At 39.6% G+C, this 17,728-nt stretch overlaps 1 protein-coding gene across 2 annotated transcripts in view; it reads right to left on the reverse strand.

Moving 5' to 3' along the window:
* Window positions 1-17,728, reverse strand: part of LOC138903620 (F-box/LRR-repeat protein At3g03360-like) — a 162,808-nt gene that overhangs the window by 42,167 nt on the left and 102,913 nt on the right. The gene's annotated exons all lie outside the window — the stretch shown is intronic.

Consider the following 17,728-nt stretch of genomic DNA (forward strand, 5'->3'; position numbering starts at 1 on the left):
AGTGAGTGTGAGTAATATTGTAGTGAAGTGTTTAAATAAAGAGTGTTATTTCTTTCAAAATTATAGTAGTCTCTTGATATTACTAAGTTGTAGCATTAGTGGTAATATTGCTCTGATCGGGTATTGTATTTTACCTCGTTAAAAGAGTTGGTGTCGTTGTTACTCTCTTGTGTTATTATTATTTGTCATGGATATTATTTTTGGGCGGGATTATAATTTTTCCCCGACACAGATATCTTGGTAATGAATAAAATTCCTAATTACCAAAAAAATAAACAAATAAAAATTCCCATAAAACGTAGGAACTAGGAAAATCACCTACGTTAGGTGAAAAATAAGTACCTATGTCAAGAAATTTGAACCAACATATGCTATAAATCTTGTGACAATGCTTCCTAAATTGGAGTACTTACAAAAACAAACAAGAGAAACACAGTTAAAATATTCTTTAATGGACTTAAAATAAGATGGTGCAGTTTTAGATTTTGGAAGAATTGCATTGCGAAATCAAACTATGTCCCAGAGACACAAACAAATCAATTTCACAGCCCCAAACCCATGCAACATATAAAAATAGATAGTCATATACATATCCCCAAACACACAAACACATCAATTTCAGGAAAAAAAATATATAATATAATAGAACTAGAACTAAAAAGAGAGTAAGAAAACTGCTTTTTCAGATAGATAGAAGCAGACGGTGGAAGGCTGGAAGCAGCCGAGAGTTGCTGACTTGAGACCAGCTGCAACGAACAGTTGGCAATCGGCAAAAGGATTTTTTTTTTGTTCTTTGCAAGAGCTACTGCCTCCTGATGAAGACAAATTTAAACCTTCACTAGGATTATTTTAATAACTACCTTTTAATTTAAGAAAAAGTTAAAATAGCCATAAAACGACAGCGTTTTTTTTTTTTTTTTTTGTCTTTTATAAAAGAGACAGAAAAAAACTAATAAAGTTTTTGGACTAAATTATCCCATCTTTGGTTTGTAATCCCTCCACTAATTTATCTCACCTGAAAGGTAGGATAAAATAATATCAAGTTTAATAAAATAAGATATAATAAGATGAGATATTCAACATTAAGTGTGGGCCTAAGTTTATACTATATTTCGTTGGTGGTATAAATTTATCCCGAAATTAAATTTATACCATCAATCAAACATAATATAAATTTTAGACCACACTTTATCTCGCGTACCAAATGATCCCTTATGGTTAGGGATTAGTTTAATATTGTCATTTTAACTATACTAGTATCTATCAACGTGCGTTGCACGTTAATAATGACACGTAATGATTTAAACATTTATTTATATGAATGAATAATAAAATTTAATTAATGAGAGAATTTTTATGTATAATAATACAACAATCATCCAAATGCCGAAAAATATTAACATTAGCATAATACATAAATTTAAAATACAAGGATATCATCAAAACTTACACAAAAGATCAATTTTGTCATGTTAGTTAGATAATTATATATTAGAGTTTAAAAGTATTTAATGTGATGGTATCTTAACGAGCATTTCTGTAACGACCCGACCGGTCGTTTCGAGAGTTATAACCCTGTTTTCCCCATTCCTACTTCTTTTTGTGTTATTCAACTATATTATGTTATATCGGATTAGTTGGTTCGAGTCCGGAAGGAACTCTGAGTGAAATGAGACACTTAGTCTAATAATTAAAAATTTGAGTTAGAAAAGTGGACCTGATATGGACCTATGTGTAAACGATCTCAGATTTGAATTTTGATAATTTCAATAGCTCCGTATGGTGATTTTGGGCTTAGGAGCATGTCCGGAATATTATTTGGAAGTCCGTAGAGGAATTAGGCTTGAAATGCCGAAAGTTTTATTTTTTGAGAAGTTTGATCGGGGGTTGACTTTTTGATATCGGGGTCGGAATCCGATTCTGAAAATTGGAATACCTCTGTTATGTCATTTAGGACTTGTGTGCAAAATTTGAGGTCAATCGGACGTGATTTGATAGGTTCCGGAGTTGTTTATAGAAATTAGAAATTTCAAAGTTCATTAGGCTTGAATTGGGGTGTAATTCATGATTTTAGTATTGTTTGAGGTGATTTGAGGATTCGACTAAGTCCGTATGATATTTTAGGACTTGTTGGTATATTTGGTTGAGGTCCCGAGGGCCTCGGGTGAGTTTCGGATGGTTAACGGATCAAAAATTAAACTACAACAGCTGTTGCAATTTCCTTCTGTTGGAAATTTCTTCTGCCAGATTCGAGCTCAGAAATCGAGCCCAGATCCAGCCCAGGGTCGAGGGTTACGGTCGAAGGCCGGGTCGAAGACATAATCGAGGGTTAGGATCGAGAACCAGGATCGAGGGCCAGGATCGAGAACCAGGATCGAGGACCTCGATCGAGGCAAAACCGAGGATGTCTGGGCAGAATTATAAAAACAGGGACTTCGTCCCATTTGCCATTTTTGACAAATTGGAGTTGAGCAGAGGCGATTTTTGATATATTTTCAAGGAAAACTTGAGGTAAGTCCCTTGTGATCATTTCTACTCCATAATATTGAATTATCATCGAATAATCTGACTAGATTACATAATTTTGAGGTGTAAATCGGAGATTGAAACTTAGAAATTTGGAAATAAGATTTGTAGATTTGAGGGTCGAGTTGAGGTAGGATTTTGGTAAAATTAGTATGGGTAGAATCGTGGTTGAATGGGCTTTCGGATTTTATAACTTTTGTCGGGTTCCGAGACGTGGGCCCCACGGGCAATTTTTGAGCCAATTTCGGATTTTGGTCTAATTTTATAGTTTTTCTTGTGGAATTCATCCCATTAGCGCGTATTGATGGTATTGTACTGATTGTGAATAGATTCGGAGCATTTGGAGGCCGAGTCTAGAGGCAAGATCATTGCGGGTTAGAGATTTGACCGGTTTGAGGTAAGTAACGATTGTAAATCTAGTCCTGAGGGTATGAAACCCCGGATTTCGTATCATTCTATTATTTTGAAGTGACGCACATGCTAGGTGACGGGCGTGTGGGCGTGCACTGTTGGGGATTTGTGACTTGGTCCGTCCCGTAGCAACTGTAAAGTTGCATACTTTGTTGAAACCATTTGATACTTATATGTTTTAGAAAGAATTTCTGTAAATTGGGCTAAATGCCATGTTTGGGCCTTGCGCCAATGCTGTTTGGACCCTTAGAGGCTGTTTCTTACCATCCTCTCACTGTTTTCGATTGCAAATCTATACTGAGTCATGTTTATACTTGTTTACCGCATAACTCAGTTTTATGACTCTATTTTTTATGCATATAAATGTTTTGGGTCGAATGCCTTGTTTTACTGAAATGCCCGAGTGGTTTGAGAGGTTTATAACTGAGTGAGGCCGAGGGCCTGATTTGTGAGGATGAGTGTGGATCGGGGCTGCCCGCCTACAACATATTTATGACTGAGTGAGGCCAAGGGACTGATTTGTGAGGATGAGTGTGGATCGGGGCTGCCCGCCTGCAGCATACTTTATTATTATCGCACGCGAGTTGTCCGTACAGATTATAGCGCTTGGGCTGAAGAAGCCCCTCCGGAGTCTGTACACACCCCTAGTGAGCGCAGGTACCTACTGAGTGCGAGTGCCGAGTGCTGAGTGACTGGGAGGCAAGAGTGATTTTGAGGTATGCCCGAGTGGCAAGAGTGATTGTGAGGTATGCCCGAGTGGCACGAGTGACTGTGATGTTTGCCCGAGGGGCTGTATATGAGTGATATTTTGCCCGAGGGGCTGTTTATGATTTCATTATTTTTGCTCACCTTTATTTGAAAAACTGTTGGATAAATATCTTTAAATGATTTTTACTAGAACCGGGTTTAAACAAGATAATTTGATTCAAACACTGATTTTTAAAGCATGTTGTACTTTACTGAAATTTCATGATATGAATGTTATATGCTTTATTGCTCGTCACTACTGCTCAGTCTTTATTTATTGTTGTTACTTACAAAGTTGGCGTACTCACGTTACTCCCTGCACCTTGTGTGCAGATTCAGATTTAGCTGGACACGGTAGCGATTATTGAGTGTTTGGGTTGCAGATTTTTCTTGGAGATAGCAAGGTAGCTGTTTGGCGATCGCATCCCCTGCTCTTCTCCCTCTTATCTTCCTCTAGTTGTATTTAGCTATTTTTTGGGTTGAGTTAGCCTTGATATTGTTGACAGATTGTAGTATATGCTCATGACTAGTGACACCCCGATGTCGGAATTTTCTTTTCTGCACTTCTGTTTTCTTTGATTTGAACTCTTTAAATGAAGGTTTATGTTAAATAACCTTGGAATTATCTTTGAAATGAAAATATCGTTTTGTTTTGGAAATGAGTTGGCTTGCCTAGTTCCACGATAGGTGCCATCACGACAGGGGTTAGTTTTGGGTCGTGACAGATTGGTATCAGAGCCTAGGTTACATAGGTCTCACGAGTCATGAGCGGGTTTAGTAGAGTCTTGCGGATCGGTACGGAGATGTCTGTACTTATCTTCAGGAGGCTACAGAACCCTTAGGAAAATTTCACTTTCTTATATTCTATCGTGCGAAAATGATTCAGCTTGAGACATAACTCTTTGAATTCATTCCACGCATCTCGTATGCGCATATGGGCGCTCGGTATCTGTTGTGCATCGCCGGTTTGTGATTCTATAAACGAGGTTCGAGATGTGTATTATGTGTTTTGGTGATGGGCTAGTCTGGAGGACTTGAGGCCAGGTTTAAACCGTAGTTTTGGCTCGGTAGCTTCAGTTGTAACCTATGCATTTGGACTCATATGTCCGATAATGTCCCTACGAGTTGAATTGTGGCTCGATGAGCAGTGGAATGGCTTTGTTGTGAGTATGACGTAACTGTGGGAAGTGTTAAGACTATGTGAACGTGACGAGAAGTGTTTTCTTTAAATGTAAAAGGAAGGCCATTGGGTGCTTGATTTTCGTTTTGATGCGACGTACCGTCTCGAGTGTGAATGTTTTGAAGGATCTTTCACGTTGTTAAATTTTGGGGCAAATTAAATTCTCATGTCTATCAGTGAGTTTGAACTCAAGAAGAGTAAGTGGTTGTGTAGTAATGGTGGTTGCGAATGGGTATTTTGATGTTGATGGCTCGGGAAAGATAATCTTTGAAGAGACTTAGAGTCGGTAACATTTTATTGGTTCGGGTGCGACAGAAATACATTTCGATTTGATGCAGCAGTTGGGTATCAAAATATGAGGGAAGACATGACGGGATGTGTTTCGTGGTGGTTGAAGTACTAGCAGGACAAGTAGAAGAAGTAGAGGTTGAGAAGTTTCTTAAAGAAAATGATTTAACCGAAGTAAGAGTGGCAGATTAGCATATGAATTCACTAGTAGGGTAGTCATGCGCCTTAAGAAAGTGTAGAATGGTTTGGAATCGTGTTACTATGTGAATCAGCCTACATACTCTATTTGGAGTGATGGTTAGTATAAAAAAAAAAAGAAAAAAAAGGAGTGTGTTTGAAATGAATAGAGGCGTGAAGATCTGATTATTGTGTCAGGTGTAATATGACTTGAGTTCGGAAGGTATTGTTGACGTACAGTTGATGTCAATAGGGAAAGTGCAGACTTATATAAATGGTGGGCGAGCATGAAATCAGGAGAATTTACGAATTTCGTGGTCGTTGCACTCAGTGCAGTGTCATTGGGAGATGTCGGTAAGGAATTCCACATGTGGGTTATCTCCTGTGTGCAGCTAGCGGTGGTGTGAAGTTGATGAAGCTTTTGTGAGGAATATTACTAGCTACTCGGTAGGAGGCCGCGTGTGTAATTTTGGATGGAGATTCAGAATGTTCATGAAAGGCTTAATAAAAGACTTCGAGAAGTCTGGCAGGTTAACGGTGCGAGACCTTGGTAATTGAGAAGGAGAAATCCTTAAGGGTTCTAATTTTATATAATTGTAGCTTAAGGATAAGTGGGGGAGTCTGCCATCGACGAGTTGATTGCACGGTTATGGGTCGTATTAGTTTCGGTTCGGGGTATACCTGTGAATCAGTTATGACTTGCAGAGGTCGAGATCGAGGATGACTCGGGTAAATAAATTTCTGGACACAAGTTGTATTACACCCTATGGTTATGGGAGGACCATAAAAATAATTGAGTGTTTATTCACATAGAATGTAGTGTACATGGAGCGGGAATTTTCTCGGTTGCGTAGGAGTGAGGGTTACTCTTTATTCCCTTAGGTGTTGATGTGCTAATGGGGCACGTGTCGTTTCGGTCTGTTTGGTCGGTTAATTCGAGAATGGTTACAATGGATTCAAGATTTATAATTATGGCTAGAAAATTGGGAGTTGCATTGAACGGTGTTGAGACTCGTTGCATCTCATATCATTGTGAATTATGCATTTCAGTATCAAGAAGGTGAAGGAAATGTTTTTAGGTTCCTATAAAGTCTCTTCGGAGTAAGCATGTTTGGTTGTGGAACCTTTGGAATACATAAAAAAAAGGGTATTCGGCGGCTTATAAGCCTTAGGGCAGTGTGATTCTATGCTAGAGTTCGTGGGGCCAGTTTTAGTTAAGGATAGAAGTGTTCTAATAAGGAAATAAAATAGCAATTTGAAGGCGATTTGGAAAGGACTTGGGGAAATAGGACAGTTTGGAAGTAGGTTGGGGTAGCACAGTAATGGATATGATCGGTTATTTGTGTACTTATGATGTGGCTAGTATCTACAGGTGCTTCGTGGAATTGCTCAAGGATTTGGCAACCTGTGTGGCTTGGCGAAGTTAGAGGAATTCGGTTCAGATAGCTTGATTATGTGCAAATGGATTTCAAATTGTTCGTGATGAGTTCTACCATGGTTTAAACCGGATAATTTCTACCGATGTACGGAGCGTGTTGTGTGTTATGATTTTCTCCTAGAAAGAAGCAAGAAAGAGGTTTCTGACTAATAAGGTATGTAATTTGCTAGTGACTCAGAGTTGATAATGGAATTCTTATGCTTGTCACATGATGGCATAACAGATGTGGTGTGTTGTCTGGGAATAGGATTTACATGTACCAGGTCACAGTTCAGTTTTGAAGGGAAAGACATAAATTCTTAGGCAGCATGAACGGTTCCGATGACTAGGTAAATGATATTACTATCTAGTATAGCTTGATGAGAGTGTACATTTCAAAAGGGCTAGTGTGTTTTGATTTATGGGTACTTCGCTGGTATTGCGGCACTCTCCTGGTTGATCGACTGTTGATATTCAAATTTTTTCCAGGTGGCACGGAAGAAGTTTCAAAGTATTTCTCGTGGGAGGATTGAGTATGAGAGAGGTGTTAGGCATTCGGGCGGTAGAGGTGGAATCAAATAGGGTGATTCATGTGTTCTATGGAATTGAAGATTGGGAGTTCTCATGAGCAGATTGTTTCATGGGTGTGGACTGTGAAGTTGTGGTTGGAGCTAGCCAGATGATAGAAGGTGTTATGATTCTGTCATTGTGGACTTTCGTAGGTTGTTTATCTATTGGTGACTGACCATAGTTGATTCGGGACCCATTGGTAGGCCCAATTAGGATGTGTATTCTACACCAAGCCGGATTGATTGGCTCCATACTACTATTGTTGAAGGATGTGCCATTCGGTTGATGTGAAGCTTATTCGTGTTCTGGAATGATCTGTGAGTTACTCTTCTATACTACGAAGAGTTGTGATTCGTTGGTTATATGCACATACGATGCGGTTCTATTATGGCCTTATAGCGGAATTTGAGCGAGAATAGTATTGGATATTGCTTGGTTGATGACGTATTGGTCATGTTCTTTCGGATTTTATGCGGCATGGTGTAGTTTGCTTCTCTGTGGTTATAGTAATGCACTTTGGGTACTTGATGTCGAATTGTGTATGGTTATTGATTTTAGCAGGGAGGCTTGAGGTGTTTCATATGGACCAGTATTTGGATAGGGTCGCGTATTGCAGCAGAGTTATGTGGAAATATGATCCCTTGTGTAAGATTCGTATGTTATGGTTCTGCGGTGTGTGATGGGTTCTTAGCATTGCGTCGGGGTGGTACTCGTCGAGCTTGCAGAATGGTTCTCCTGTTTAGGTCATTATTACGATTGGGTACATTTGGAATGTTGCTATCTGGTGCACGGATTGCACGGGTTGTGGCTTTAAATTGTATTGATGTGTCATGTCACTAGAGTGGTCGCGTTGGAGGAGACGAGGTCATTGGGCCTAGAATGGATGCTATCAGATTTGACTGTGGTATAATTAGGAGGATAATATCGGAAGTCGGCTTTGAAATTGGCTATAGTTCTTGTAGAAGGAACGAGAGCTCCATGACCTGTTGGTCTAATGAATGGCTATGAATTTGGTATGTTTCTTTCATCATCGGCATTGTACGAAGGTTTTGAAAACGAGTTTTGTCTGATATGAGTTTATTACTGGCACTGGATTGATTTGAGTCGATACTTTGATTTGAAATCATTGCTTCGCGCATTTGAGCTATGCGGTATTTGAATTTGAGTATTTGAGTTATGGTTACGGCTTTTGGTACAGATTGTTCAGACATATACGGTATGTAGATGCAAACTTCTCATCTTCTAAGAAATTTTGGATGTTGGAAATTTGATTCGAAGGCTTGTGGGCTAGGTTGAATTGAGAAATTTCAATTATGTTGTGCTATCAGACCTGTATGGGATAGGGTGACATGGGATCACCCCTGGGTATGTGCATGTGAAAGCTACACAGCGATTTGATGGCTTTTGGAACAACTCTGGGCACGTTCGAGGACGAACGTATGTTTAAGTGGGGGAGGATGTAACGAGCCGACCGGTCGTTTTGAGAGTTATAACCCCATTTTCCTCATTCCTACTTCTTTTTGTGTTATTCAGCTATATTATGTTATATCGGGTTAGTTGGTTCAAGTCCGAAAGAAACTCGGAGTGAAATGAGACACTTAGTCTCATAATTGAAAATTTGAGTTAGAAAAGTGGACCAAATATGGACCTATGTGTAAACGACCTCGGATTTAAATTTTGATAATTTCAATAGCTCTGTATGGTGATTTTGGGCTTAGGAGCGTGTCCGGAATATTATTTGGAAGTCCGTAGAGGAATTAGGCTTGAAATGCCGAAAGTTTTATTTTTTGAGAAGTTTGACCGGGGGATTGACTTTTTGATATCGGGGTCGGAATCTGATTCTGAAAATTGGAATACCTCTGTTATATCATTTAGGACTTATGTGCAAAATTTGAGGTCAATCGGACGTGATTTGATAGGTTCCGGAGTTGTTTGTAGAAATTAGAAATTTCAAAGTTCATTAGGCTTGAATTGGGGTGTAATTCATGGTTTTAGTGTTGTTTGAGGTAATTTGAGGATTCGACTAAGTCCGTATGATGTGTTAGGACTTGTTGGTATATTTGGTTGAGGTCCCGAGGGCCTCGGGTGAGTTTCGGATGGTTAACGGATCAAAAATTGAACTATAACAGCTGCTGTAATTTCCTTCTATTGGAAATTTCTTCTACCAGATTCGAGCCCAGAAATCGAGCCCAGATCAAGCCAAGGGTCGAGGGTCACGGTCGAAGGACGGGTCGAAGACATAATCGAGGGCTAGGATCAAGAACCAGGGTCGAGGGCCAGGATCGAGGGCTAGGATCGAGAACCAGGATCGAGGGCCAGGATCGAGGACCTCGATCGAAGGCCAAGATCGAGGCAGAACCGAGGATGTCTGGGCAGAATTATAAAAACAGGGACTTCGTCCCATTTGCCATTTTTGACAAATTGGAGCTTGAGCAGAGGCGATTTTTGATATCCAAGGAAAACTTGAGGTAAGTCCCTTGTGATCATTTCTACTCTATAATATTGAATTATCATTGAATAATCCGACTAGATTACATGATTTTGAGGTGTAAATCGGAGATTGGAACTTAGAAATTTGGAAATAAGATTTGTAAATTTGAGGGTCGAGTTGAGGTCGGATTTTGGTAAAATTGGTATGGGTAGACTCGTGGTTGAATGGGCTTTCGGATTTTGTAACTTTTGTCGGGTTCCGAGACATGGGCCCCACGGGCGATTTTTGAGCCAATTTCGTGTTTTGGTATAATTTTGTAGTTTTTCTTGTGGAATTCATCCCATTAGCGCGTAATGATGGTATTGTACTGATTGTGAATATTTTCGGAGCATTTAGAGGCCGTGTCCAGAGGCAAGATCATTGCGGGTTAGAGATTTGACCGGTTTGAGGTAAGTAACGATTGTAAATCTAGTCATGAGGGTATGAAACCCCGGATTTCGTATCATTCTATTATTTTGAAGTGACGCACATGCTAGGTGACGGGCGTGTGGGCATGCACTGTTGGGGATTTGTGACTTGGTCCGTCCCGTAGCAACTGTAAAGTTGCATACTTTGTTGAAACCATTTGATACTTATATGTTTTAGAAAGAATTTCTGTAAATTGGGCTAAATGCCATGTTTGGGCCTTGCGCCAATGCTGTTTGGACCCTTAGGGGCTGTTTCTTACCATCCTCTCACTGTTTTCGATTGCAAATCTATACTGAGTCATGTTTATACTTGTTTACCGCATAACTCAGTTTTATGACTCTATTTTTTATGCATATAAATGTTTTGGGTCGAATGCCCTGTTTTACTGAAATGCCCGAGTGGCTTGAGAGGTTTATGACTGAGTGAGGCTGAGGGCCTGATTTGTGAGGATGAGTGTGGATCGGGGCTGCCCGCCTGCAGCATATTTATGACTGAGTGAGGCCAAGGGACTGATTTGTGAGGATGAGTATGGATCGGGGCTGCCCGCCTGCAGCATACTTTATTATTATCGCACGTGAGTTGTCCGTACAGATTATAGCGCTTGGGCTGAAGGAGCTCCTCCGGAGTTTGTACACACCCCCAGTGAGCGCAGGTACCTACTGAGTGCGAGTGCCGAGTACTGAGTGACTGGGAGGCAAAAGTGATTTTGAGGTATACCCGAGTGGCAAGAGTGATTGTGAGGTATGCCCGAGTGGCACGAGTGACTGTGATGTTTGCCCGAGGGGCTGTATATGAGTGATGTTTTCCCCGAGGGGCTATTTATGATTTCATCATTTTTGTTCACCTTTATTTGAAAAACTGTTGGACAAATATCTTTAAATGATTTTTACTGGAACCGGGTTTAAACAAGATGATTTGATTCAAACACTGATTTTTAAAGCATGTTGTACTTTACTGAGATTTCATGATATGAATGTTATATGCTTTATTGCTCGTCACTACTGCTCAGACTTTATTTATTGTTGTTACTTACTGAGTTGGCGTACTCACGTTACTCCCTGCACCTTGTGTGTAGATTCAGGTGTAGCTGGATACGGTAGCGATTATTGAGTGTTTGGGTTGCAGATTTTTCTTGGAGATAGCAAGGTAGCTGTTTGGCAATCGCAGCCCCTGCTCTTCTCCCTCTTATATTCCTTTAGTTGTATTTAGCTATTTTTCGGGTTGAGTTAGCCTTGATATTGCTGACAGATTGTAGTATATGCTCATGACTAGTGACACCCCGATGTCGAGTTTTTCTTTTTCGCACTTCTATTTTTCTTTGATTTGAACTCTTTAAATGAAGGTTTATGTTAAATAACCTTGGAATTATCTTTGAAATGAAAATATCATTTTGTTTTGGAAATGAGTCGACTTGCCTAGTTCCACGATAGGCGCCATCACGACAGGGGTTAGTTTTGGGTCGTGACAATTTCTTTGTGGACAATATTTTTTTGTGTATGTTTCCTCCTAATGCGTTGGTTGCTCTGCCTTAACCAGAACTGTTGTTGTCGATCTTGATATCCCTCTTGAAAGTGCAACATACAGTTGTTTGTGCAAGAAAACATATTACGGTAAATATAGTCCAATATTTAGGAAGTTTGTCCTTATGCTTTATTTATTATATTTGCAAAACATAAACATACTAAAAATTATTTTCACATAAATTTAAAAGGATATTCCTTAGTTTCGGATGAAGAAAGTTGAATTCAGGGATAAGAATATACTTAGAAGCACATTAACCAATATCATAATTTTTGCATGTATGACGTTATTGTTAAAACTTCTATATATCATATGTGTGCTATTACATAAGCTATTCGACGTATCTAAGTTTTTCAGTAGCATGACTGACATATTTTCTTCAAAATTAACTTGTATACAATGGAAGATTAATTTTAACTTAGTCTATTATATATACGTTGACACTAAAATACATAAGAAGTAAGAAACTTGACAATAAACATGTATGGTAGAAGGTCATTTGGTATTAAAGTATTTAAGTATTCTTCTTAGTAGTAATTATTGGTATTATTTTCTACTGAGTCAAAAACTGAAAAATATTTTGTTTTTACTATAAAATTTTGCAATCAACCTTTTATTTAGTTGATCAACTTATTCATTTCTGCTAGCTAAGATATCTTTTTAATTCGATCATGCGATTCGCACAAATTCCTTTTTAATCTAATGATAGAAATATTTCTCTTATTAAATGCACTACTATTACTATTGGGATTGATAACCAAGTGTAATGACCCGAATTATCGTTTTGTGAATTGGCGTCCTGATAAGTGGGGATTTTGACTACTTATTAGCGCATTTTAGCTTTTATTTTAGTCTAAAACCATTGAATTGTGTTCTCGAAACTCATAAAATGTGCTAAATTGCAGGAATATTGAAATTTGGACTCCCGAGATGAAATTCGACTCAAAAAGGAGTAATCCAAACTCAAGGCAATAAAAGGAACAAAAGCTCAAAAAGTGTGGACCGCAGAATTTCATCTGCGATTGCAGATGATGAAGGAACGCCCAACAGACTTTTGAGCATATTGCGGACCGCACATGAATTGTGTGGCCGTAAAAGCTGGGCTAGGAACAAAGTTTAGAGAGTGTGCAAATTCTCAAGCTCCAAGTCCCTCAGAATTGCGGACCGCACAAGAATTGTACGGCCGCAGAAGTACAGGTGCAGACCGCAGAAGACCATGTTGCGGTCGTAGTGATAAATTTGTGGACCGCATAAATGATGCCTCGCGGCCGCAGTCAAGAATTGTGCGGCCGTAGAACCCACCGCACATGAAATTATGCGGCCGCAGAACCTCCCGAGGGGCATTTTTATCCGAATTTGTCAGCTTTGTATAAATAGAAGAGTTTCACGAAATTAGGTCAAGTTTTGAATATTTGAAGTACTGTAGTCGTTTCTCTTTGCTTCTTTAGGCAACTTTAGCTTATTTTGGTGATTTAGCATTGGATTTCTCTATTTTAATCCTTCAATATGAGTTTTATTATCTTTTCTTCTTTGTTTTCTTCTACACCCACTATGAGTAGCTAGAGTTTTACTAGGGTTGTGACTCAACCCTAGTGTGTAAACCTTATGGGTGATTAATTTTATGCTTGTTTATGAATGGGTGTTTATTATTTAGCTTAGTTCATGCTTCAATTGTAGAATTAATGGTTGCAAACATTGATTCAAGCCTATTTGACTTAGTCTCTTCTTGAGAAAGAGAGACCTAGTCTAGGTTAACTAAGCTAACAAGGAATTGGGCTAATCGAGAGATTGATTAACCCAATTAAAGGGTTCAACCTAGAGATAGTAACAACCCAACTTGAGCTCTTATCAACCGTTTTGGTAGATACCCATTTGGTCTTGAGAAAGCCAAATTGGGCAAAACCACTCTCTGACCGAGAGGTATTGAGTGTGCAACGTAGTGTTGTGAGCTATAATACATCCCAGTCAATAAAATGAGCATAAAAATCTTTATCCCATTAGGCAAACACCTAGGTCATGGTGATAGCCCTAGGCCTTTTATATATTTGGAAAACACTCAAAAATAATCCTCTCTAGTTTTATATCTTTAAATTTGCAATCATTAGCTTAATTTTAGAAGTAAAATCAAAACTCACCCTATTTGTGGAAGTGCAATCTAGATACATTACGTACTTATTCTGAATATATACTACTAACTCCCATCTTAGCTCCATGTGGATTCGATCCCGACTCTTTGTTGGGTTTTATTATTGCAAACGATCGTGCCATACCTCTTTAGAGGCATGCATTTGGACGCAATCAATTTTTAGCGTCGTTGCCAGTGAGTTAAAAAATGGTTTTAACTATATATTTGGGTTTGTGTGTGGAATATCTTCTTTTCCTTTCGTGTTACTAATTTGTATGAATAAATTGTAGGTACAGTAATGGCAAACAAAAATGATCAACTCGGAAACATGACTTTGGGGGATGTGGACATTGAGGATGACCAAGTTGAAGAGGTTCCTCTTGAACCTCAAACAAATAGAAGAGATCAAGCGCCTCAAGACAACGTCCCAGTTCCACCCCCACCTCCACTAAGAGCGGCTCCACACCAGGTGTTGCCGAATGAAGGGTATGCAAGTGAAATAGTCCCTCCTCGTATTAGGGTGGGCAACTTTCAAATCAAAAATATAACTCACTTTGCTAGAGTAACGAGGTTTCTTCACCGGGGCTCCAAGTCAAAATGTATACAAACACTTGAAGGGGTTTGTGGGCACTTGTTGGGGGAGTAAACAAATAAACATCTCAGATTATGCTTTGAGACTAAGGATTTTTCCCTTCTCTCTACGGGGAAAAGCCTTAGATTGGTTGGAAAGATTGCCAATCCATTCCTTTTGTACTTGGGATGAGTTGGGAGAGAAATTTATTGCCAAGTTCTTTTCTCCCGGGCATATGGCTATGCTTAGATATGAGATTCTAGCATTCAAGCAAGAGCCCAATAAGCCACTATATGAGATATGGGGGAAATATAGAACAATGGTCAAAGAGTGTCTCAATAATGACATGACGGAGAATATGATTCAACAAACTTTTTATTGGGGGATCAATACGACCAACCAATGCATGGTGAATCAACTTGCAGATGGGAATTTCATGACAACGCCGTATGCGGAAGCTTGTGAGATTTTGGATGAAATGGTTGACACATCATCGGCATGGCAATCTCGGGCTAACGTTCCACAAGGTGATTCGAACGTGATTTACCTCCATAAAGAGTTGCATGACCATGGGCAAGCCATTACCGAATTGACCACCACTATGAATCAATTAGCAAAGGCTCAACTTCAACAAGTGCAAAATCCTAAGCAAGTCAATGCCATGGAGGGAGTAAGCATGATGGTGAACAAAAGAAGGACCAAGGGTCCGCAAGTGCAAAACCGAGTGGAAAATTATGTGCAAGAAGATAGTGAGTTTGATCAAGATGAATATTACAATGAACTAGAAGAGGAGGTTCAATATGTGAACAACTACCAAGGGCAAATAAACAACTCTCAAGGCCCGAATCAACGACAATGGAGACCTCAAGGTAATCAAGGTAATTGGAATTCTAACAACCAAGGTAATTGGAGTGGTGGCAACAATCAAGGAAATTGGCATAACAACAACAATGAAGGAAATTGGAGTGGTGGAAGTAATCAAGGTAATTGGAGTGGCAACAATTAAGGAAATTTAGGAGGCAACAATCAAGGGGGATGGAACAATAATCAAGGCAACCAGGGGTCAGGTTTTCAAAGGCTCCCAATGTATCAACAACCGAGCAACCCGCTTCCTTATCCTTCCCGTGGTCCAAGTTCTTCCAACAATGAAATGGGGCGTATTGAGAATATCTTCAAGCAAATGATGGAGAAGAATTCTGATTCCGATGCCCAACTTGCCTCACAAAATACATCAATCCGTAACTTGGAAGTTCAAATGGGGCAAATCTCTCAAGCTCTAAATACTCATCCTAAGGGGGCGCTATCAAGTGACACGGTGGTGAACCCAAAGGGTGGGAACAACACGGGACATGCCATGACCGTTACTACAAGGAGTGGAAAGGGTGGGAATGCACCCACCTCAAGCCAAAGACAACTTGTGGATGAAGAGCAAGTAGTGAAAGAAAGGAGATCCCGAACAATGTTGAGCAATCAAATGATAAGGTTCATATTGATATTGATGATAGTGTAGAAGAGACTCAAGAGGAGGTGAACCCGTCTAGGGATTACATTATTGACATGCCGGAGCCGGTAGTGCAAAAGGCTAAGGCACCATTGCCTAAGCCTCCACCTCCATACTCTCAAAGACTTGTAAAGCAAAATTGTGAAAACCAATTCAAGAAGTTTATCTAAATGATGAAGAGTCTCTCAATCAATGTGCCACTAGTTGAAGCCTTGGATCAAATGTCCGACTATGCAAAGTTCATGGAGGATCTTGTGACAAAGAAGCGGTCAATGAATTTTGAAACTATCAAAATGACTCATCAAGTAAGTGCAATTGTGCATTCAATGGCTCCCAAGTTGGAGGATCCCAGTGCTTTCATGATTCCTTGTACAATTGGAAGTGTCGAGTTTGCAAAAGCTCTTTGTGATCTTGGGGAAAGTATAAATTTGATGCCGTATTCGGTTTTCAAGACATTGGAAATTGAGCAACCAAGGCCCATATCTATGAGATTAGAAATAGCTGATCGAACTATGAAGAGACCATTGGGAGTGATTGAGGATGTTTTGGTTCGTGTTGATAAGTTCATTCTCCCGACGGAATTTGTCATTCTAGATTGTGAGGTTGATTATGAGGTGTTGATTATTCTTGGTAGACCTTTCCTTGCTACAGGGAAGACTCTTTGTGATGTTGAAGACGGAGAACTTACTTTCTGGGTTGGTGATGAAAAAGTAGTTTTCCATGTATGTAAGCCCATGAGGCAACCCAATAGCAATGAGGTGTGCTCTTCTGTGGACTTGGTGACCGATGTAATTGTGGATGAAACAAGTGCAATGATAAATATGTGAACTCTTTGCAGGGAATAGGGTCGTACACATATGAACCCCGCAAATTATCATTGGATCTTGAAAATAGGACAACTCCTCCTACAAAGCCTTCAATCGAAGAGCCTCCTATCTTAGAGTTAAAGACATTACCTCCACATATTCGGTATGAATTTCTTGGCCCTTCTTCTACTTTACTAGTTATTCTTTCCTCTTGTTTGACTAACGTGCAGGTAGACTCTATATTGGCGGTGCTACAAAAGAGGAAGAAGGCTATTGGATGGACATTGGCGGATATTCGGGGGATAAGCCCCGCATTTTGCATTCACAAGATTAACTTGGAGAAAGATGCCAAACCATCTATTGAACATCAAAGGAGACTCAATGAAGCCATGTAAGAGGTTGTCAAAAAGGAGATCATCAATTGGTTGGATGTCGGGGTTGTCTACCCCATTTCTGATAGTTCGTGGACTTCTCCGGTTCAATGTGTCCCAAATAAAGGGACATGACGTTGGTCACCAATGATAAAAATGAGTTGATTCCTAGAAGAACGGTGATCGGGTGGAGAGTGTATATGGACTATCGTAAGCTCAACAAAGTCACAAGGAAGTACGATTTTCCACTTCCCTTCCTAGATCAAATGCTTGATAGATTGGCCGACCGTGATTTCTATTGTTTTCTTGATAGGTATTCCGGTTACAACCAAATTCTTATTGCTCCGTAGGATCAAGAGAAAACAACCTTTACATGTCTCTATGGTACTTTTGCCTTCAAGTGAATGCCATTTGGTTTGTGCAATGCACCGACGACTTTTCAAAGGTGTATGACGGTTATCGTCACGGACATGGTGGAGGATTATCTTGAAGTTTTCATGGATGACTTCCCGGTGGTCGGGAATTCTTTTGATGATTGTCTCACAAAATTGGATAAAGTGTTGGCAAGATGTGAAGAAACGAATTTGGTGTTATATTGGGAGAAATGTCATTTCATGG

This window comes from Nicotiana tomentosiformis, chromosome 12 (assembly GCF_000390325.3).
Source record: "Nicotiana tomentosiformis chromosome 12, ASM39032v3, whole genome shotgun sequence".
NCBI lineage: Eukaryota > Viridiplantae > Streptophyta > Magnoliopsida > Solanales > Solanaceae > Nicotiana > Nicotiana tomentosiformis.